This window comes from Hyla sarda, unplaced genomic scaffold (assembly GCF_029499605.1).
Source record: "Hyla sarda isolate aHylSar1 unplaced genomic scaffold, aHylSar1.hap1 scaffold_1968, whole genome shotgun sequence".
NCBI lineage: Eukaryota > Metazoa > Chordata > Amphibia > Anura > Hylidae > Hyla > Hyla sarda.
Genome location: NW_026608625.1, coordinates 27,229 through 50,709, shown reverse-complemented (window position 1 = coordinate 50,709; position 23,481 = coordinate 27,229). Strand labels below are relative to the sequence as shown.

At 41.3% G+C, this 23,481-nt stretch overlaps 1 long non-coding RNA gene across 1 annotated transcript in view; it reads left to right on the top strand.

The window, feature by feature from the left end:
• The window catches only part of LOC130316827 (uncharacterized), a 32,026-nt gene that overhangs the window by 5,460 nt on the left and 3,085 nt on the right, over positions 1–23,481 (top strand). Inside the window, exons 5-12 of the long non-coding RNA XR_008864040.1 lie at positions 1,583–1,655; positions 2,758–2,830; positions 4,367–4,439; positions 5,977–6,049; positions 7,547–7,619; positions 8,722–8,794; positions 9,894–9,966; positions 11,064–11,136. This is a non-coding gene — a long non-coding RNA (uncharacterized LOC130316827). The remainder of the gene's footprint in view (positions 1–1,582; positions 1,656–2,757; positions 2,831–4,366; positions 4,440–5,976; positions 6,050–7,546; positions 7,620–8,721; positions 8,795–9,893; positions 9,967–11,063; positions 11,137–23,481) is intronic.

The following is a 23,481-nucleotide window of genomic DNA, read 5'->3' as shown; positions in this document are numbered from 1 at the left end:
AATAACAACAATAATAACAGTTTTTATTAAAATACAAAAAACAATAATCATTTATAAAATATTTCGCTCCTGCCCCTTCCCACAAAAAAAAAAAAAAACATATATTGCCCTTAAAATTTATGAATAAAGAAACAAAAAATAACACATACCACAAACATTGCAAAAACAAAACCCCCAAAAACCTGTCAATAGTCTCTGTCAACATCCTCCTGGGAGGCTTAATACACTGAAATACAATAGAAATAAAAATCCCTATCATCTATTTCCCAATGGGTTCCATATTTTCTTTTGTTCTTTTATCTAATGCAGTTTTATAATACCTGAGACAAGAAGTTCTGGCCCTAGTGTGTTATATATATTAGCGTCTGTAGCATGTATAAGGGACATGTTATCATACCTGTGTCTTTTTATAGGTGACTGATGCCCGGTGAGAAGGTGAAAGTGACCTATACCCCCGTCAGCTGCAGGAAAGGAACCAAGAGACAGGTAATTAATATTTATATTAATTACTGATAACAATCAGGCTAGATATGACATCTAGACCTGCAGAGATGTCATAGTCTCTACCTTATACATGAAGATATATGTGTTTTTAATAAGTATATCGTCTATAGACAGCTTCTTAGATAACACAACCATGTCTCAGGTACAGAGATTAGGAACATTTATGATTTCTAATATCTGTTTTTTATTTGTAGTAATCCCTTTTTCAAAAGACAGACCGCAGATTTAAGATATAACTGTACTGTAAAGAAAAATCTATAAGTTAATGTAATAAATCACATACTATAACTGATTATTGCCATTTAAAACTATGAAAAATACATTATATTGATTATAAAACAGAAATACAGAATGGAGACAACCGTCTGTGGCTTAAGCTCGACTGCCCCTTTCTTTGAGTGGCCCCTCAATGTTCTGGAAACGGGTGGAGGACATTGTCTCCATTAGAATGGGTCCCCCTACGATGCTTCGGCTGTTGATCTGAAGTGCATTCTGTACTTTGGAACCTTGGGGGCAAACTGTATTTCTGTTATTCATTTTTAGTTTAGCAATTCCCACCGCAACATGGTTAACCTCTAACCTATATTTCTGCATAAAATTGATAAAGGACATTCCAAGAATTATTTTGCCAAATAAAAATATATAAAATATTAATGATAATTGATGAATAATAATAACAACAATAATAACAGTTTTTATTGAAAAACAATAATAATTTATAAAATATTTTGCTCCTGCCTCCTTCCCCCAAAAATTAAAAAAACATATATTGCCCTTAAAATTTATGAATAAAGAAACAAAAAATAACACCTACCCCAAACATTGCAAAAACAAAACCCCCAAAAAGCTGTCAATAGTCTCTGTCAACATCATCCTGGGAGGCATACTACACTACACTACAATAGAAATAAAAATCCCAATCATCTATATCCCAATGGGTTCCATCTTTTCTTTTGTTCTTTTTTCTAATGCGGTTTTATAATCCCTGAGACAATTAGTTCTGGCCCTAGAGTGTTATATATATTAGCGTCTGTAGCATGTATAAGGGCCATGTTATCATACCTGTGTCTTTTTATAGGTGATTGATGCCCGGTGAGAAGGTGAAAGTGACCTATACCCCCGTCAGCTGCAGGAAAGGAACAAAGAGACAGGTAATTAATATTAATATTAATTACTGATAACAATCAGTCTAGATACAACATCTAGACCTGCAGAGATGTCATAGTCTCTACCTTATACATGAAGATATATGTGTTTTTAATAAGTATATTGTCTATAGACAGCTTCTTATATAACACAACTGTGTCTCAGGTATAGAGATTAGGAACATTTATGATTTCTAATATCTGTTTTTTATTTGTAGTAATCCCTTTTTCAATAGACTGACCGCAGATTTAAGACATAACTGTACTGTAAAGAAAAATCTATAAGTTAATGTAATAAATCACATACTATAACTGATTATTGCCATTTAAAACTATGAAAAATACATTATGTTGATTATAAAACAGAAATACAGAATGGAGACAACCGTCTGTGGCTCAAGCTCGACTGCCCATTTCTTTGAGTGGCCCCTCAATGTTCTGGAAACGGGTGGAGGACATTGTCTCCATTAGAATGGGTCCCCCTACGATGCTTCGGCTGTTGATCTGAAGTGCATTCTGTACTTTGGAATCTCGGGGGCAAACTGTATTTCTGTTATTAATTTTTAGTTTAGCAATTCCCACCGCAACATGGTTAACCTCTATCCTAAATTTCTGCACAAAATTGATAAAAGACATTCCAAGAAATATTTTGCCAAATAAAAATATATAAAATATTGATGAAGTTGATGAATAATAATAACAACAAAAATAACAGTTTTTGATTAAAAAACAAATAAACAATAATAATTTATAAAATATTTTGCTCCTGCCCCCTTCCCCAAAAATAAAAAAACATATATTACCCTTAAAATTTATGAATAAAGAAACAAAAAATAACACATACCCCAAACATTGCAAACACAAAACCCCCAAAAACCTAACAATAGTGTCTGTCATCATCATCCTGGGAGGGATAATACAATGCACTACAATAGAAATAAAAATCCCTATCATCTATATCTCAATGGGTTCCATCTTTTCTTTTGTTCTTTTTTCTAATGCGGTTTTATAATCCCTGAGACAAGTAGTTCTGGCCCTAGAGTGTTATATATATTAGCGTCTGTAGCATGTATAAGGGACATGTTATCATACCTGTGTCTTTTTATAGGTGATTGATGCCCGGTGAGAGGGTGAAAGGGACCTATATCCCCGTCAGCTGCAGGAAAGGAACAAAGAGAAAGGTAATTAATATTTATATTAATTACTGATAACAATCAGGCTAGATACAACATCTAAACCTGCAAAGATGTCATAGTCTCTACCTTATACATGAAGATATATGTGTTTTGAATAAGTATATCTTCTATAGGCAGCTTCTTATATAATACAACCATGTCTCAGGTACAGAGATTAGGAACATTTACGATTTCTAATATCTGTTTTTTATTTGTAGTAATCCCTTTTTCAATACACTGACCGCAGAGTTAAGACATAACTGTACTGTAAAGAAAAATCTATAAGTTAATGTAATAAATCACATACTATAACTGATTATTGCCATTTAAAACTATGAAAAACACATTATGTTGATTATAAAACAGAAATACAGAATGGAGACAACCGTCTGTGACTCAAGCTCGACTGCCCATTTCTTTGAGTGGCCCCTCAATGTTCTGGAAACGGGTGGAGGACATTGTCTCCATTAGAATGGGTCCCCCTACGATGCTTCGGCTGTTGATCTGAAGTGCATTTTGTGCTTTGGAATCTCAGGGGCAAACTGTATTTCTGTTATTAATTTTTAGTTTAGCAATTCCCACCGCAACATGGTTAAAGGAGTAGTCCAGTGGTGATTCAGTGGTGAGCAACTTATCCCCTATCCTAAGGATAGAGGATAACTTGCAGATCGCGGGGGTACCGACCGCTGGGGCCCCCTGCGATCTCCTGTACGGAGCCCCGACAGCCCACGGGAAGGGGGCGTGTCAACCTCCGCACGAGGCGGCGGCCGACACGCCCCCTCAATACTACTCTATGGCAGAGCCGAAGCGCTGCGTTCGGCAATCTCCGGCTCTGCCATAGAGATGTATTGAGGGGGCATGTCGGCCGCCGCCTCGTGCGGGGTCGACACCCGCTATCTCGGCGGAGAGCCGGGGCCCCGTACAGAGAGATCGCAGGGGGCCCCAGCGGTCGGACCCCCCGCGATCTCAAACTTATCCCCTATCCTTAGGATAGGGGATAAGTTTTTCACCACTGGACTACCCCTTTAACCTCTATCCTAAATTTCTGCACAAAATTGATAAAAGACATTCCAAGAAATATTTTGCCAAATAAAAATATAATGAAATATTGATGAAATTGATGAATAATAATAACAACTAAAATAACAGTTTTTGATTAAAAAACAAAAAAACAAAAATAATTTATAAAATATTTTGCTCCTGCCCCCTTTCCCCAAAAAAAACAAACATATATTACCCTTAAAATTTATGAATAAAGAAACAAAAAAGAACACATACCCCAAACATTGCAAACACAAAACCCCCAAAAACCTAACAATAGTCTCTGTCAACATCATCTTGGGAGGGATAATACACTGCACTGCAATAGAATTAAAAATCCCTATCATCTATATCTCAATGGGTTCCATCTTTTCTTATGTTCTTTTTTCTAATATGGTTTTATAATCCCTGAGACAAGTAGTTCTGGCCCTAGAGTGTTATATATATTAGCGTCTGTAGCATGTATAAGGGACATGTTATCATACCTGTGTCTTTTTATAGGTGATTGATGCCCGGTGAGAGGGTGAAAGGGACCTATACCCCCGTCAGCTGCAGGAAAGGAACAAAGAGACAGGTAATTAATATTTATATTAATTACTGATAACAATCAGGCTAGATACAACATCTAAACCTGCAAAGATGTCATAGTCTCTACCTTATACATGAAGATATATGTGTTTTGAATAAGTATATCTTCTATAGGCAGCTTCTTATATAATACAACCATGTCTCAGGTACAGAGATTAGGAACATTTACGATTTCTAATATCTGTTTTTTATTTGTAGTAATCCCTTTTTCAATACACTGACCGCAGAGTTAAGACATAACTGTACTGTAAAGAAAAATCTATAAGTTAATGTAATAAATCACATACTATAACTGATTATTGCCATTTAAAACTATGAAAAATACATTATGTTGATTATAAAACAGAAATACAGAATGGAGACAACCGTCTGTGACTCAAGCTCGACTGCCCATTTCTTTGAGTGGCCCCTCAATGTTCTGGAAACGGGTGGAGGACATTGTCTCCATTAGAATGGGTCCCCCTACGATGCTTCGGCTGTTGATCTGAAGTGCATTTTGTGCTTTGGAATCTCAGGGGCAAACTGTATTTCTGTTATTAATTTTTAGTTTAGCAATTCCCACCGCAACATGGTTAAAGGAGTAGTCCAGTGGTGATTCAGTGGTGAGCAACTTATCCCCTATCCTAAGGATAGAGGATAACTTGCAGATCGCGGGGGTACCGACCGCTGGGGCCCCCTGCGATCTCCTGTACGGAGCCCCGACAGCCCACGGGAAGGGGGCGTGTCAACCTCCGCACGAGGCGGCGGCCGACACGCCCCCTCAATACTACTCTATGGCAGAGCCGAAGCGCTGCGTTCGGCAATCTCCGGCTCTGCCATAGAGATGTATTGAGGGGGCATGTCGGCCGCCGCCTCGTGCGGGGTCGACACCCGCTATCTCGGCGGAGAGCCGGGGCCCCGTACAGAGAGATCACAGGGGGCCCCAGCGGTCGGACCCCCCGCGATCTCAAACTTATCCCCTATCCTTAGGATAGGGGATAAGTTTTTCACCACTGGACTACCCCTTTAACCTCTATCCTAAATTTCTGCACAAAATTGATAAAAGACATTCCAAGAAATATTTTGCCAAATAAAAATATAATGAAATATTGATGAAATTGATGAATAATAATAACAACTAAAATAACAGTTTTTGATTAAAAAAACAAAAAAACAAAAATAATTTATAAAATATTTTGCTCCTGCCCCCTTTCCCCAAAAAAAACAAACATATATTACCCTTAAAATTTATGAATAAAGAAACAAAAAAGAACACATACCCCAAACATTGCAAACACAAAACCCCCAAAAACCTAACAATAGTCTCTGTCAACATCATCTTGGGAGGGATAATACACTGCACTGCAATAGAATTAAAAATCCCTATCATCTATATCTCAATGGGTTCCATCTTTTCTTATGTTCTTTTTTCTAATATGGTTTTATAATCCCTGAGACAAGTAGTTCTGGCCCTAGAGTGTTATATATATTAGCGTCTGTAGCATGTATAAGGGACATGTTATCATACCTGTGTCTTTTTATAGGTGATTGATGCCCGGTGAGAGGGTGAAAGGGACCTATACCCCCGTCAGCTGCAGGAAAGGAACAAAGAGACAGGTAATTAATATTTATATTAATTACTGATAACAATCAGGCTAGATACAACATCTAAACCTGCAAAGATGTCATAGTCTCTACCTTATACATGAAGATATATGTGTTTTTAATAAGTATATCGTCTATAGGCAGCTTCTTATATAACACAACCATGTCTCAGGTACAGAGATTAGGAACATTTACGATTTCTAACATCTGTTTTTTATTTGTAGTAATCCCTTTTTCAATACACTGACCGCAGAGTTAAGACATAACTGTACTGTAAAGAAAAATCTATAAGTTAATGTAATAAATCACATACTATAACTGATTATTGCCATTTAAAACTATGAAAAATACATTATGATGATTATAAAACAGAAATACAGAATGGAGACAACCGTCTGTGGCTCAAGCTCGACTGCCCATTTCTTTGAGTGGCCCCTCAATGTTCTGGAAACGGGTGGAGGACATTGTCTCCATTAGAATGGGTCCCCCTACGATGCTTCGGCTGTTGATCTGAAGTGCATTTTGTGCTTTGGAATCTCGGGGGCAAACTGTATTTCTGTTATTAAATTTTTAGTTTAGCAATTCCCACCGCAACATGGTTAAAGGAGTAGTCCAGTGGTGATTCAGTGGTGAGCAACTTATCCCCTATCCTAAGGATAGAGGATAACTTGCAGATCGCGGGGGGTCCGACCGCTGGGGCCCCCTGCGATCTCCTGTACGGAGCCCCGACAGCCCACGGGAAGGGGGCGTGTCGACCTCCATACGAGGCGGCGGCCGACACGCCCCCTCAATACAACTCTATGGCAGAGCCGAAGCGCTGCGTTCGGCAATCTCCGGCTCTGCCATAGAGATGTATTGAGGGGGCGTGTCGGCCGCCGCCTCGTGCGGGGGTCGACACCCGCTATCTCGGCGGAGAGCCGGGGCCCCGTACAGAGAGATCGCAGGGGGCCCCAGCGGTCGGACCCCCCGCGATCTCAAAATTATCCCCTATCCTTAGGATAGGGGATAAGTTTTTCACCACTGGACTACCCCTTTAACCTCTATCCTAAATTTCTGCACAAAATTGATAAAAGACATTCCAAGAAATATTTTGCCAAATAAAAATATATGAAATATTGATGAAATTGATGAATAATAATAACAACTAAAATAACAGTTTTTGATTAAAAAACAAAAAAACAAAAATAATTTATAAAATATTTTGCTCCTGCCCCCTTTCCCCCCCAAACAAAAAATAACACATACCCCAAACATTACAAACACAAAACCCCCAAAAACCTAACAATAGTGTCTGTCAACATCATCCTGGGAGTTATAATACACTGCTCTACAATAGAAATAAAAATCCCTATCATCTATATCTCAATGGGTTCCATCTTTTCTTTTGTTCTTTTTTCTAATGCGGTTTTATAATCCCTGAGAAAAGTAGTTCTGGCCCTAGAGTGTTATATATATTAGCGTCTGTAGCATGTATAAGGGACATGTTATCATACCTGTGTCTTTTTATAGGTGATTGATGCCAGGTGAGAAGGTGAAAGTGACCTATACCCCTGTCAGCTGCAGGAAAGGAACCAAGAGACAGGTAATTAATATTTATATTAATTACTGATAACAATCAGGCTAGATATAACATCTAGACCTGCAGAGATGTCATAGTCTCTACCTTATACATGAAGATATATGTGTTTTTAATAAGTATATTGTCTATAGACAGCTTCTTATATAACACAACTGTGTCTCAGGTACAGAGATTGGGAACATTTATGATTTCTAATATCTGTTTTTTATTTGTAGTAATCCCTTTTTCAATAGACAGACCGCAGATTTAAGACATAACTGTACTGTAAAGAAAAATCTATAAGTTAATGTAATAAATCGCATACTATAACTGATTATTGCCATTTAAAACTATGAAAAATACATTATGTTGATTATAAAACAGAAATACAGAATGGAGACAACCGTCTGTGGCTCAAGCTCGACTGCCCATTTCTTTGAGTGGCCCCTCAATGTTCTGGAAACGGGTGGAGGACATTGTCTCCATTAGAATGGGTCCCCCTACGATGCTTCGGCTGTTGATCTGAAGTGCATTCTGTGCTTTGGAATCTCGGGGGCAAACTGTATTTCTGTTATTCATTTTTAGTTTAGCAATTCCCACCGCAACATGGTTAACCTCTATCCTAAATTTCTGCACAAAATTGATAAAAGACATTCCAAGAAATATTTTGCCAAATAAAAATATATAAAATATTGATGAAGTTGATGAATAATAATAACAACAAAAATAACAGTTTTTGATTAAAAAACAAATAAACAATAATAATTTATAAAATATTTTGCTCCTGCTCCCTTCCCCAAAAATAAAAAAACATATATTACCCTTAAAATTTATGAATAAAGAAACAAAAAATAACACATACCCCAAACATTGCAAACACAAAACCCCCAAAAACCTAACAATAGTGTCTGTCAACATCATCCTGGGAGGGATAATACAATGCACTGCAATAGAAATAAAAATCCCTATCATCTATATCTCAATGGGTTCCATCTTTTCTTTTGTTCTTTTTTCTAATGCGGTTTTATAATCCCTGAGACAAGTAGTTCTGGCCCTAGAGTGTTATATATATTAGCGTCTGTAGCATGTATAAGGGACATGTTATCATACCTGTGTCTTTTTATAGGTGATTGATGCCCGGTGAGAGGGTGAAAGGGACCTATACCCCCGTCAGCTGCAGGAAAGGAACAAAGAGACAGGTAATTAATATTTATATTAATTACTGATAACAATCAGGCTAGATACAACATCTAAACTTGCAAAGATGTCATAGTCTCTACCTTATACATGAAGATATATGTGTTTTTAATAAGTATATCGTCTATAGACAGCTTCTTATATAACACAACCATGTCTCAGGTACAGAGATTAGGAACATTTATGATTTCTAATATCTGTTTTTTATTTGTAGTAATCCCTTTTTCAATAGACTGACCGCACATTTAAGACATAACTGTACTGTAAAGAAAAATCTATAAGTTAATGTAATAAATCACATATTATAACTGATTATTGCCATTTAAAACTATGAAAAATACATTATGTTGATCATAAAACAGAAATACAGAATGGAGACAACCGTCTGTGGCTCAAGCTCGACTGCCCATTTCTTTGAGTGGCCCCTCAATGTTCTGGAAACGGGTGGAGGACATTGTCTGCATTAGAATGGGTCCCTCTACGATGCTTCGGCTGTTGATCTGAAGTGCATTCTGTGCTTTGGAACCTCGGGGGCAAACTGTATTTCTGTTATAAATTTTTAGTTTAGCAATTCCCACCGAAACATGGTTAACCTCTATCCTAAATTTCTGCACAAAATTGATAAAAGACATTCCAAGAAATATTTTGCCAAATAAAAATATATAAAATATTGATGAAATTAATGAATAATAATAACAAAAATAACAGTTTTTGATTAAAAAACAAAAAAAAACATAATTTATAAAATATTTTGCTCCTGCCCCCTTCCCCCAAAAATAAAAAAAACATATATTACCCTTAAAATGAATGAATAAAGAAACAAAAAATAACACATACCCCAAACATTACAAACACAAAACCCCCAAAAACCTGTCAATAGTCTCTGTCAACATCATCCTGGAAGGAATAATACACTGCACTACAATAGAAATAAAAATCCCTATCATCTATATCTCAATGTGTTCCATCTTTTCTTTTGTTCTTTTTTCTAATGCGGTTTTATAATCCCTGAGACAAGTAGTTCTGGCCCTAGAGTGTTATATATATTAGCGTCTGTAGCATGTATAAGGGACATGTTATCATACCTGTGTCTTTTTATAGGTGATTGATGCCCGGTGAGAGGGTGAAAGGGACCTATACCCCCGTCATCTGCAGGAAAGGAACAAAGAGACAGGTAATTAATATTTATATTAATTACTGATAACAATCAGGCTAGATACAACATCTAAACTTGCAAAGATGTCATAGTCTCTACCTTATACATGAAGATATATGTGTTTTTAATAAGTATATCGTCTATAGACAGCTTCTTATATAACACAACCATGTCTCAGGTACAGAGATTAGGAACATTTATGATTTCTAATATCTGTTTTTTATTTGTAGTAATCCCTTTTTCAATAGACTGACCGCAGATTTAAGACATAACTGTACTGTAAAGAAAAATCTATAAGTTAATGTAATAAATCACATACTATAACTGATTATTGCCATTTAAAACTATGAAAAATACATTATGTTGATCATAAAACAGAAATACAGAATGGAGACAACCGTCTGTGGCTCAAGCTCGACTGCCCATTTCTTTGAGTGGCCCCTCAATGTTCTGGAAACGGGTGGAGGACATTGTCTCCATTAGAATGGGTCCCTCTACGATGCTTCGGCTGTTGATCTGAAGTGCATTCTGTGCTTTGGAACCTCGGGGGCAAACTGTATTTCTGTTATAAATTTTTAGTTTAGCAATTCCCACCGCAACATGGTTAACCTCTATCCTAAATTTCTGCACAAAATTGATAAAAGACATTCCAAGAAATATTTTGCCAAATAAAAATATATAAAATATTGATGAAATTAATGAATAATAATAACAAAAATAACAGTTTTTGATTAAAAAACAAAAAAAAACATAATTTATAAAATATTTTGCTCCTGCCCCCTTCCCCCAAAAATAAAAAAACATATATTACCCTTAAAATTTATGAATAAAGAAACAAAAAATAACACATACCCCAAACATTACAAACACAAAACCCCCAAAAACCTGTCAATAGTCTCTGTCAACATCATCCTGGAAGGAATAATACACTGCACTACAATAGAAATAAAAATCCCTATCATCTATATCTCAATGTGTTCCATCTTTTCTTTTGTTCTTTTTCTAATGCGGTTTTATAATCCCTGAGACAAGTAGTTCTGGCCCTAGAGTGTTATATATATTAGCGTCTGTAGCATGTATAAGGGACATGTTATCATACCTGTGTCTTTTTATAGGTGATTGATGCCCGGTGAGAAGGTGAAAGTGAGCTATACCCCCGTCAGCTGCAGGAAAGGAACCAAGAGACAGGTAATTAATATTTATATTAATTACTGATAACAATCAGGCTAGATACAACATCTAGACCTGCAGAGATGTCATAGTCCCTACCTTATACATGAAGATATATGTGTTTTTAATAAGTATATAGTCTATAGACAGCTTCTTATATAACACAACCATGTCTCAGGTACAGAGATTAGGAACATTTATGATTTCTAATATCTGTTTTTTATTTGTAGTAATCCCTTTTTCAATAGACTGACCGCAGATTTAAGACATAACTGTACTGTAAAGAAAAATCTATAAGTTAATGTAATAAATCACATACTATAACTGATTATTGCCATTTAAAACTATGAAAAATACATTATGTTGATCATAAAACAGAAATACAGAATGGAGACAACCGTCTGTGGCTCAAGCTCGACTGCCCCTTTCTTTGAGTGGCCCCTCAATGTTCTGGAAACGGGTGGAGGACGGGTCGATTCGCAACGAATACCAATATCGCCGCGATTCTATCGCACGAATCGCTTCATTAAACTCCATTTTACAGCGTTCCAGGCTATTGTAGAGCTTAGATGGCGGATCCACATTTGAGTACATGGGGCAAGGGATTATGGGAGGGTGGGAAACAGCGGCGGAAATGAAGGTAATCGGGCTGACCCTGAACCACATGTGAGATGCAGCCTATCAGTTATGTTACATTCCCTATATAATCGGCGGCCATCTTGCCTCACTTCATTTCATCTATGCACTCAGATGTAGAGGATGGGACCGTATGTGTGTGAATAGCCCATACCAGAGCGTTACGCTGCAACTGCTAGTCACATCAGCATTAGGGAAAAGCAGGAGTGCAAAGTGCTGTGCTGTTACTCTGAGAAGGATCATTGATAGCTAAACCTCCTATTCACGTTATTGAGCATTGCAGCAGAGAGGGGCAGATAGCTGTCAGCTACCTCATACAGATCTCCAAGCTGCCTGAACTTTCTGAAGCATCTTATCTCCTAATTTTTCAGCTCTATTGAGTTTTTTTTTTCTCCACAAATCTTCTGCTGCTCAGAATTGTGTGACAGAAAGCAATTTAGGGTTTAATCCCTGGATTTTTTTTGGGTGGTGCTGCATTGTTGGGTCCTGCTGCTTTTCAGAAATAAGTCATATTAGTGTGGACTTTAGTGCCTTTTTACCATTTTTCACCTGTTACTCTGTCTCTGTGCTAAATTCAGTGTTATACCACACGTTATACACCTGCCGGTGTATTAAAGAAAAACATTTTTTTCCTGAGTACAAATACGCTTTACAGTGGCCTTATCATTGCAAAGGGCCCAAATACAAGAAAATAGCGTACCATATACTACCTTTTTTTCTGTCTCTGTGCTAAATTCAGTGTTATACCACACGTTATAGACCTGCCGGTGTATTAAAGAAAAAAAAGTTTTTCTTGAGTACAAATACGCTTAACAGTGGCCTTATCATTGCAAAGGGCCTAAATACAAGCAAATAGTGTACCATATACTACCTTTTTTTCTGACTCTGTGCTAAATTAAATGTTATACCACACGTTATATACCTGCTGGTGTATTAAAGAAAAAAAAAGGTTTTCCTGCGTAAAAATACGCTTAACAGTGGCCTTATCATTGCAAAGGGCCTAAATAAAAGCAAATAGCGTACCATATACTACCTTTTTTTCTGTCTCTGTGCTAAATTCAGTGTTATACCACACGTTATAGACCTGCCGGTGTATTAAAGAAAAAAATGTTTTTCTTGAGTACAAATACGCTTAACAGTGGCCTTATCATTGCAAAGGGCCTAAATACAAGCAAATAGCGTACCATATACCACCTTTTTTTCTGTCTCTAAGCTAAATTAAATGTTATACCACACGTTATACACCTGCCGGTGTATTAAAGAAAATAAAGGTTTTCCTGAGTAAAAATACGCTTAACAGTGGCCTTATCATTGCAAATGGCCTAAATTCAAGCAAATAGCGTACCATATACCACCTTTTTTTCTGTCTCTGTGCTAAATTCAGTCTTATACCACATGTTATACACCTGCCGGTGTATTAAAGAATTTTTATTTTTTTCCTGAGTACAAATACGCTTAACAGTGGCCTTATCATTGCAAAGGGCCTAAATGCAAGCAAATAGCATACTATATACTACCTTTTTTTCTGTCTCTGTGCTAAATTAAGTGTTATACCACACGTTATATACCTGTCGGTGTATTAAAGAAAAAAAAGGTTTTCCTGTGTAAAAATACGCTTAACAGTGGCCTTATCATTGCAAAGGGCCTACATACAAGCAAATAGCGTACTATTTAGGTCCTGTATTTCTGTTTTATACCACACGTTATACACCTGCCGGTGTATTAAAGAAAAAAAAGGTTTTCCTGCGTAAAAATATGCTTTTTCAGTGGCCTTATCATTGCAAATTGCCTAAATTCAAGAAAATAGTGTACCATATACCACCTTTTTTCTGTCTCTGTGCTAAATTAAGTGTTATACCCCACGTTATACACTTGCTGGTGTATTAAACAAAAAAAAGTTTTTCCTGCGTACAAATACGCTTAACAGTGCGCTCATCATTGCAAAGGGCATACATACAACCAAGTAGTGTACTATTTAGTACCTGTATTTCTGTCTCGGTGCTAAATTCAGTGCTATTCCACACATTAGTATACACTGGCTGGTGTATACAACAAAAAAAGAGTTTTTTTCTGCGTATAAATACGCTAAACAGTGCGCTCATCATTGCAAATGGTATACATACAACAAAAGAGTGTACTATTTAGTAACTGTTATTCTGTCTAGGGCCTATATATTTTGAAAGGACAGCTGCAAGTAATCACCTGCTGCTGTTCTATACCCTCATAAACGCACTAAGTATGTCAGGCAGGTAAGTGCCAGGACGTGCACAGAGAAGAGGCAGAGGCCTACATACGTCAGGCAGAGTTGGCAGCAGACTTGGGGCGAGTGGCAGCAGGAGTCACAGCAATAGGCCTGAGCTCCCGTTAACACCCAGCGGTCGTGTCGTTGACCCATCTCTCCTCGTCAATTAGTTTGCACACTCATCCCCATCATCACAAACGACATCTGACAACCCCAGTCAAGAGTCGGTGGGTTCCTCAGACAAAACCCTCAGTTGGCATGGCCCAGGAGCAGTCCCTGTAATCCCATAGCCTTTGTCCTATGCTGTTCCTTCTCCCAAAGAAGTATCTCATGCTTTGGGTTCAGCTCCACTATTTAGCGAGGACGATGTAATAGAGGACAGTCAGCATCTAATGGGCAGCCAAGAATGTGAGGAGACATGCGTCCCTTGCTCCGCAATGCGGCCAAGTAGGGATGCGGAGAGTGACGTGGGAGGCGGTGTTTCAATTGCTCAGGGTCCTGAGGCAGACACTGTTGTGGAACACGAGGAGGACATCAGTGACGTGCACACATCTTTTGATGATGATGAAGCCGATCGCAATTGGGAGCCGGGTGCAGAAGCCGGGGCTTCATCATCATCAGGAGAAGAGATTTGCTCTTTGTCTATGAGGCAGCAAGGCGGTAGCACGGTTGGCAATCAGCGTGGTGGTGGCAGTAGTGGAAATTCAGGAGCCAAACGTGCCAGGGGGAGACCACCTGCTTCGTGGCAAGCTACCATTCTGGGAGGTAGTGGAACAGGGGTTCCTGGAGACGGCGCCAATAGCAGTGAAATAATGCGAACTACTGGTGGGAAAATCAGCTACTCTGCGGTGTGGTTGTTTTTCATAAAGAATCCAAAATCTGTGGGCAGAAAGTGAAGCGTGGCAAGGGTCCCAATCTCGGCACCACGGCCCTGCGTCAACACATGATTCACCACCATAAAGCGGCCTGGGATAACCGTGGCTCCGAGGTAGTGGTCCAGCCTGCCGCATCACCCAGTGGCCATCCGCTCCCTCCGTCATCCAGCCAAGGCTCCACCACCTCAGCCGAAGGGAGCATTGTGTCAAACCATCCTTCTTGCGCTCCTGCTTCCTCCGCTCGTAGTCAGCCATTCCGCCAACAATCGATCGGCGAAGCCATGTCCAAGAGACAACAGTATGCGCCCACTCATCCAACGGCGCAGAAGTTAAATGTGCTCCTGTCCAAGTTGCTGGTGTTGCAGTCCCTCCCTTTCCAACTGGTGGACTCTGCAGCTTTCAGGGAATTGATGGCTTGTGCTGAGCCGAGGTGGAGAGTCCCAAGCCGTCATTTCTTTGCGAAGAAGGCAGTACCAGCCCTGCATAAGTTTGTACAAGAGAAGGTAAGCCAGTCCTTGAGCCTGTCGGTGTGTTCAAAAGTGCACGGCAGCGCCGACGTGTGGAGCTGTATCTACGGGCAGGGAAAATACATGTCTTTTACGGCCCACTGGGTAAATGTTGTTCCTGCACAGCCACAGCAGCAACTTGGAGAGGTCACACCGCTTCCTCCTCCATGCTCTCGCTCCCAGGCAGTTGGTCCTTTTACAGTGTGCGCCTCCTCCTCTTCCTCCCCTGTGTCCTCGGCCTCCACTGCACATCAAAATCTCAGTGGCCCTTCATCGTACCACGTGTGTAGGGCACAACGGTGTCAAGCCGTCCTTCACATGGTTTGCCTTGGCAAACATAGTCACACAGGGGAGGAACTGCTGAAGTTCATTAGGGAAGAAATCTGAGTATGGCGTACTCCACGAAATCTGGAAATGGGAACCATGGTGACCGACAATGAGAAGAACATTGTGGCCGCGCTGCGACAAGAAAGTGTGAACCATTCGCCCTGCATGGCACACGTGTTGAATCTGGTTGTCAAGAAGTTCATCAAGTCTTCACCCCATTTGCAAGACGTCCCGACAATGGCAAGGAAACTGTGCATGCACTTCAGTCACTCGTACACTGCCAAGCACACTTTGCTTGATCTGCAGCGTCAGAACGGTATCCCACAACATAGTCTCCTTTGTGATGTTGCCACACGTTGGAATTCCACCCTCCATATGTTGGACAGACTATACGAACAAAGAAAAGCCATCACGGATTTTTTGATGATACAAGCAGATAGGAGTACTCCCCTGTGTAATTTCAATGTGAACGAGTGGCAGCTCATACGTGACACCTTCCGTTTGCTGAGGCCCTTTGAGGAAGCCACATTTTTTGTTAGTCGCTCGAATTACGCCATGAACGACATAATTCCACTCCTACATTTACTCCAAAAATGATTGAAAACATGGCTGGTCACGGCAATGGAGATGTTGCGCCTACACCAGAAGGCTACATGAGTCCTGTGGGGGATGAACTGGAGGAGTATGATGAGGGGCAGAGTGGAGCACAGTTTACAGTGGATGAGATGGCCGGTGTTTCTGGTCATTGGACAGGAGAGGAGGAGCAGGAGCAGCCAGAGGAGCTGGAGGGTTATTACGAGGGAGGCGAGACAGAGGACCCAGGCACACCGTGGCAGTATGCAGTGGAGATGGAGGCAGGTAGTCCCAGTGAGTCACTGTCACAAATGGCATGATGCATGCTGAGTTGCTTGCGTAGTGACCCCCGAATTGTCAAAATTCGTCAGCGAGATGACTTCTGCATCTCCACCTTATTAGACCCTCGCTACCGGCCCAGAATGGGGGCCTTTTTTACACCCACTGAGAGGGAGGACAAACTGACCTACTTCAGGGAGCTTCTACGTAGTCGGTTGGCCGATGCCTATCGGCCACATGGTCCATCCACTCGCAGGTCTGACTTGGGGGGCCCTCTGCGCTCACCTTCCACTGCCACGGCTGCTTGGGAGGAGAAGGGTGGCAGGAGCAGTACCGGCTCAATCAGCAGCAGCCTGAGTCTACAGTCGCTGATGATTAGCTTCCTTCAGCCGCATAGTGAAGCTACTCATCAGCAGCAGGTGGACATGGAGCAGGACCTGAACCAGAAGGTGATGGCTTACCTCGACATGACCCTGCCAAACTCGATTTATGGCCGCAACAGTTTGCCCTGGAAAAGCTGTCCTGCCCGGCCAGTAGTGTGCCATCAGAGCGGGTGTTTAGTGCGGCCGGGGCCATAGTCACCCGAAGGCGAACTCGTGGAGAGACTGACGTTTGTCAAGATGAATCAGGGATGGATCAGCCAGGATTTCCAGCCATCAATGATAGACGGGTCTGAGTAGATTAACCATGCTCCTACAACATAATTTTCTCTATTGTGGTTGGTTATGAAACCCTCTGGGGCAGACCTGGGGATTGTACGGCCCACTTGACACATACGGCCCTTTGATTGGCTCTGACGGCCCGCGCTGATTGGGGGACAACTATGCTGCCTAATCTGGGGGACATCTATGCTGCCTAATCTGGGGGACAAGTATGCTCCTAATCTGGGGGACATCTATGTTCCCTAATCTGGGTGACCTCTATGCTGCCTACTCAGGGGGACAACTATGCTCCTAATCTGGGTGACATCTATGCTGCCTCATCTGGGGGACAAGTATGCTCCTAATCTGGGGGGACATCTATGATGCCTACTCTGGGGGACATCTATGCTGCCTAATCTGGGTGACATCTATGCTGCCTAATCTGGGGGACAACTATGGTCCTAATCTGGGGGACATCTATGCTGCCTAATCTGGGGGACAACAATGCTCCTAATATGGGGAAAAATGAAGCTTTTGGCCTTGGGCCTATAATTTTTTGAAGTTTAGCAGTAGCTAAATACATGCTTAATGCAAATGTAAACATTGATCTTTAAATGTAAGGGGTTATGAAAATGCATGCTCCAGACTCATTCTGTGTCTTTCAGGAACTACTTGCCTCCCTGCTGCCTCTGGCCTTGGGCCTTAAATTTTTGGATGTTTAGCAGTAGCTAAATACATGCTTAATGCAAATTTCAACAATGATCGCTAAATTCTCGGCGCTCTGCCAGGGCCTTCTCCTACCCCGCCTGGGCCGATCCGAGGACCTCACTAACCAACTCACTAACTAATCCAATCGCTTATAGCGATGGGCGGTGTGTACAAAGGGCAGGGACTTAATAAACGCCAGCTTATGACCCTCACTTACTGGTAATTCCTCATTTTAAGATTAAATAATTGCAATCACAGATCCCTATCACGAACTGGTTTCAGCGTGCAACACGCACCTGTCCTTGAAAGATAGAGAGACGCTAATCCGTTCAGTGGAGTGCTAGTGCGGCCCAGGACATCTGAGGCCATAACACACCTGTTATTGCTCGATCTCGCAATTGATCGGGCAAGGTAAGGGGTTATTAAAGCCTCTTGGGTACTGCTGAGGCCTACTCCTGACTGCTCCTGGTGCAATGTATGGGGTAATTAAACACTATTGGGTAGTGTTATTGTTAAATTTACTGGTAATTTTATCAGTAATAAAATTTAATTTTGCAGAATGCTAACCGTTACACAACGGAACGCTTGTTGCGTGTGATTTTTTAATAAAAAATTAAAAAATAGATGGAGAGGGATTAACTCTGCTTAATCATTTTTGGCGAATAGAATCCTTTTGCCATCTGATTTTTTGGAGACAGATGCGCTTACACACATGTAATAATTTTTTTAACCAAATTTTAAACATTGTGTGGTTTATTACTTTTGAGAAGAATGTCTTTGGGTGGGCCACAATCCTGCATTATAGAGTCTTCTGAACTGCTGTATATGCGCTTGTTTTAAAAAAAAAAAGGTATTTTGTCCGACAATTTCGCAAAAATTTTGCGGTTTTTTGGGGTGGATTGTGAAGCCCGGGTGACGGGTGTGTAGTGTGTACTCGTGCATCAGTCAACTCCAGTCTGTGTCCGTTAGGCAATATATGGGTTACTGATGCAGCAGAGGTGGGGCCTTGGTCTTGGAATTTCAATTATTTAAAAAAATTTAACATATTGTGTGGTTTATTATATTATAGAAGAATGTCTTTGGGTGGTCCACCGTCCTGCATTATAGAGTCTTCTGAACTGCTGCATATGCGCTTGTTTTTTTTTAAAAAAAGGTATTTTGTCAGACAATTTCGATAAAATTTTGCGTTTTTTTGGGGTGGATTGTGAAGCTCGGGTGACGGGTATGTAGTGTGTACTCGTGCATAAGTCAACTCCAGTCTGTGTCCGTTAGGCAATATATGGGTTACTGATGCAGCAGAGGTGGGGCCTTGGTCTTGGAATTTCAATTATTTAAAAAAATGTGAACATATTGTGTGGTTTATTATATTATAGAAGAATGTCTTTGGGTGGTCCACCGTCCTGCATTATAGAGTCTTCTGAACTGCTGTATATGCGCTTGTTTTAACAAAAAGGTATTTTGTCAGACAATTTAAAAAAAAATTGCGTTTTTTTGGGGTGGATTGTGAAGCCCAGGTGTGTACTCATGCATCAGCCAACTCCAGGCTGTGTCTTTCAGGCAATCTATAGGTTACTGATGCAGCTGAGGTGGGGCTTGGGTCTAGGAATTTCAATTTTTTTAAACAAAATTCAACAATTATGTGGTTCATTATTTTTGAGAAGAAAGTCTTTGGGTGGTCCACCGTCCTGCCTTATAGAGTCTTCTGAAATGTTGGATATGCGCTTGTGCTTACACAAAGTTGTAAATTAAAAAGAAAAAATTATACAATTTTGTTGATTTTGGGGCGGATTGTGAAGCCCTGTGTGTACTGGTGCATCAGCCAACTCCAGGCTTTGTCCTTCAGGCAATAAATGGGTTCCTGATGCCGCAGAGGTGGGGCCTGGGTCTGGGAATTTAAAATTTTTGGATTGCGGGTGCTACAAAAAAAGATGGACACACCCTAATCCGTTCAGTGGAGCGCGCCTGCGGCCCCGGACATCTGAGGGCATAACACACCTGTTATTGCTCGATCTCAGGAGAAGGGGGTTCATCATCGGGAGAATAGAGTTGCAGGTTGCCCTTGAGTCAGCAAGGCGGTAGCACGGTTGCCAGTCAGCGTGGTGTGGCAGTAGTGGAAATTCTGGAGCCAAACGTGCCCGGGGGAGACCACCTGCTTCGCGGCAGCTTACCTTTCCGGGAGTTAGCGGGTTACCAGCACCGGTCGATGAAAGATAGAGACATGCTAATCCGTTCAGTGGAGCGCGCCTGCGGCCCCAGAAATCAGAGTGCATAACACACCTGGTATTGCTTGATCTCGCAATTGATCGTGCAAAGGTAGGATGTTATTAAAGCCTCTTGGGTACTGCTGAGGCCTACTCTTGACTGCTCCTGGTGCAATGTATGGGATAATTAAACACTCTTGGGTAGTGTTTTTTTTTAAATTTACTGATAATTTTATCAGTAATAAAATTTAATTTTCCAGAATGCTAATCGTTACACAACGGAACTCTTGTTGCGTGTGATTTTTTTAATGAAAAAAAAATAAATAAATACGGACAGGGATTAACTCTGCTTCATAATTTTGGGCGAAAAAAGTCCTTTGGTGATCTGATCTTTTGGAGACAGATGCGCTTACACACATATTGAATTAGTTTTTGTAAAAAAATTTCAAACATTGTGTTATTATTATTATTTATTATTTTTGAGAAGAATGTCTTTGGGTGGTCCACCGTCCTGCATTATAGAGTCTTGTGAACTGTTGGATATGTGCTTGTTCTTACACAAAGGTATTTCTTAAAAAAAATTCTAAAATGTTGTTGTTTTTTGGAGGGGATTGTGAAGCCCGGGTGTGTACTGGTGCATCAGCCAACTCCAGGCTGTGTCCTTCAGGCAATATATGGGTTCCTGATGCCGCAGAGGTGGGGCCTGGGTCTTGAAATCTAAAATTTTTGGATAGCGGGTACTACCAATGAGAAATCTTTGACAAAAATGTCATATAGTGTTGGTTTTTGGGGGGGGATTGTGAAGCCCTGGTGTGTACTCTTGCATCAGCCAACTCCAGGCTGTGTCATGAAGGCAATATATGGGTTGCTGATGCTACAGGGGTGGGGCCTGGTTCTGGAAATTTCAAACTTTTGGATAGCGGGTGCTACCAATGAGAAATCTTTGACAAACATTTCTCATTGTGTTGATTTTGGAGGGGGGATTGCGAAGCCCTGGTGTGTACTGGTGCATCAGCCAACTCCAGGCTGTGTCCTACAGGCAATATATGGGTTCCTGATGCCGCAGAGGTGGGGCCTGGGTCTTGAAATTTCAAATTTTTGGATAGCGGGTGCTACCAATGAGAAATCTTTCACAAAAATTTCATATATTGTGTTGGTTTTTGGGGGGAGATTGTGAAGCCCTGGTGTGTACTCTTACATCAGCCAACTCCAGGCTGTGTCATGCAGGCAATATATGGGTTACTGATGCCGCAGGGGTGGGGCCTGGTTCTGGAAATGTCAAAATTTTTGGATAGCGGGTGCTACCAATGAGAAATCTTTGACAAAAATTTCATATATTGTGTTGGTTTTTAGGGGGAGATTGTGAAGCCCTGGTGTGTACTCTTACATCAGCCAACTCCAGGCTGTGTCATGCAGGCAATATATGGGTTACTGATGCCGCAGGGGTGGGGCCTGGTTCTGGAAATTTCAAAATTTTTGGATAGCGGGTGCTACCAATGAGAAATCTTTGACAAAAATGTCATATATTGTGTTGTTTTTTTGGGGGGGATTGTGAAGCCCTGGTGTGTAGTGTACTAGTGCATCAGCCAACTCCACGCTGTGCCATTCAGCCACTAAATGGTCTCCTCTTGCCACGCTATGTCCACGCTATGTCATTCAGTCACTATATGGTCTCCTGACACTGATGCCTCTGTCATTGTGCTGCTGTGCGGCAGTGATTCTAAGAGCGATACCGGTAATCTGCATGCTATTCTGAATAACAGTATTATTTCACTACCCCAGCACACATATGCGTTTTACGACACAGCAAAGTGTTCTATACCCCTATAGAGGCTGTATGTAGGCTAGAAATAGCCTTTTTTAACATTGATTCGCCGCGAATAAATTCGGATCGGAACTAACTTTTCGGGAAAATTCGGCGAATCAGCCGAATCGAATTTTTGAAAAGTTCGCTCATCTCTAGTGACTATACCCTGGCCTCACTAAACACCCGCTCTGATGGCACACTACTGTCCGGGCAGGACAGCTTTTCCAGGGCAAACTCTGCTAGTTGCGTCCATAAATCAAGTTTGGCTGCCCAGAAGTCCAGCGGATCTTCAATGTTTGTTGGCATGGCCATGTCAAGGTATGCCACCACCTGCTGGTTCACGTCCTGCTCCATGTCTACCTGCTGCTGATGAGTTGCTTCACTGTGTGGGTGAAGAAAGCTACTCATCAGCGACTGTAAACTCAGGCTGCTGCTGATTGAGCTGGTACTGCTCCTGCCACCCCTCCCCAGCAGCCAAGGCAGTGAAAGGTGAGCGCAGAGGGCCCCCCGAGTCAGACATGCGAGTGGATGGACCATGTAGCCAACTGACTACATAAGATCTCTCTGTAGTAGGTAAGTTTGTCCTCCCTCTCAGTGGGTATAAAAAAGGCCCCCATTCTGGGACGGTAGCGAGGGTCCAATAAGGTGGAGATCCAGAAGTCATCCCGCTGACGAATTTTGACAATTCGAGGGTCACTAAGCAAGCAACTGAGCATGCATCGTGCCATTTGCGCCAGTGACTCGGAGGGACTGCCTGCCGCCATCTCCACTGCATACTGGGTCCTCTGTCCCGCCTTCCTCATAACCCTCCAGCTCCTCTGGCTGCTCCTGCTCCTCCTCTCCTGTCCGATGACTAGAAACACCGGCCATCTCATCCAACCTAAACTGTGCTCCGCTCTGCCCCTCATCCTCCTCCTCCAGTTCAGCCCCCACAGGGCTCATGTAAGCCTTGAGATGTAGGCACAACGTCTCCATTGCCGTGACCAGCCATAATTTCAATAATTTGTTGTAGGAAATGTAGGAGTGGAATTACGTCGTTCATGGCGTAATCCAGGCGACTCACAAATAATGTGGCTTCCTCAAAGGGCCTCAGCAAACGGCAGGTGTCACGTATGAGCTGCCACTGGTTCACATTGATGTTACACAGGGGGTAGTCCTGTCTGCTTGGATCATCAAGAAATTGGTGATGGCTTTTCTTTGTTCGTATAGTCTGTCCAGCATATGGAGGGTGGAATTCCAACATGTGGCAATGTCACAAATAAGACTATGTTGTGGGATACCGTTCTGACGCTGCAGCTCAAGGAAGGTGTGCTTAGCGGTGTACGTGTGGCTGAAGTGCATGCACAGTTTCCTTGCCATTTTCAGGATGTTTTGCAAATGGGGTGAAGACTTGAGGAAGTGCTTGACAACAAGATTCAACACGTGTGCCATGCAGGGTGCATATTTCACACTTCCTTGTCGCAGCGCGGACACAATGTTCTTCCCGTTGTCGGTCACCATGGTTCCCATTTCCAGATTTCGTGGAGTAAGCCATACTCGGATTTCTTTACGAATGAACTTTAGCAGTT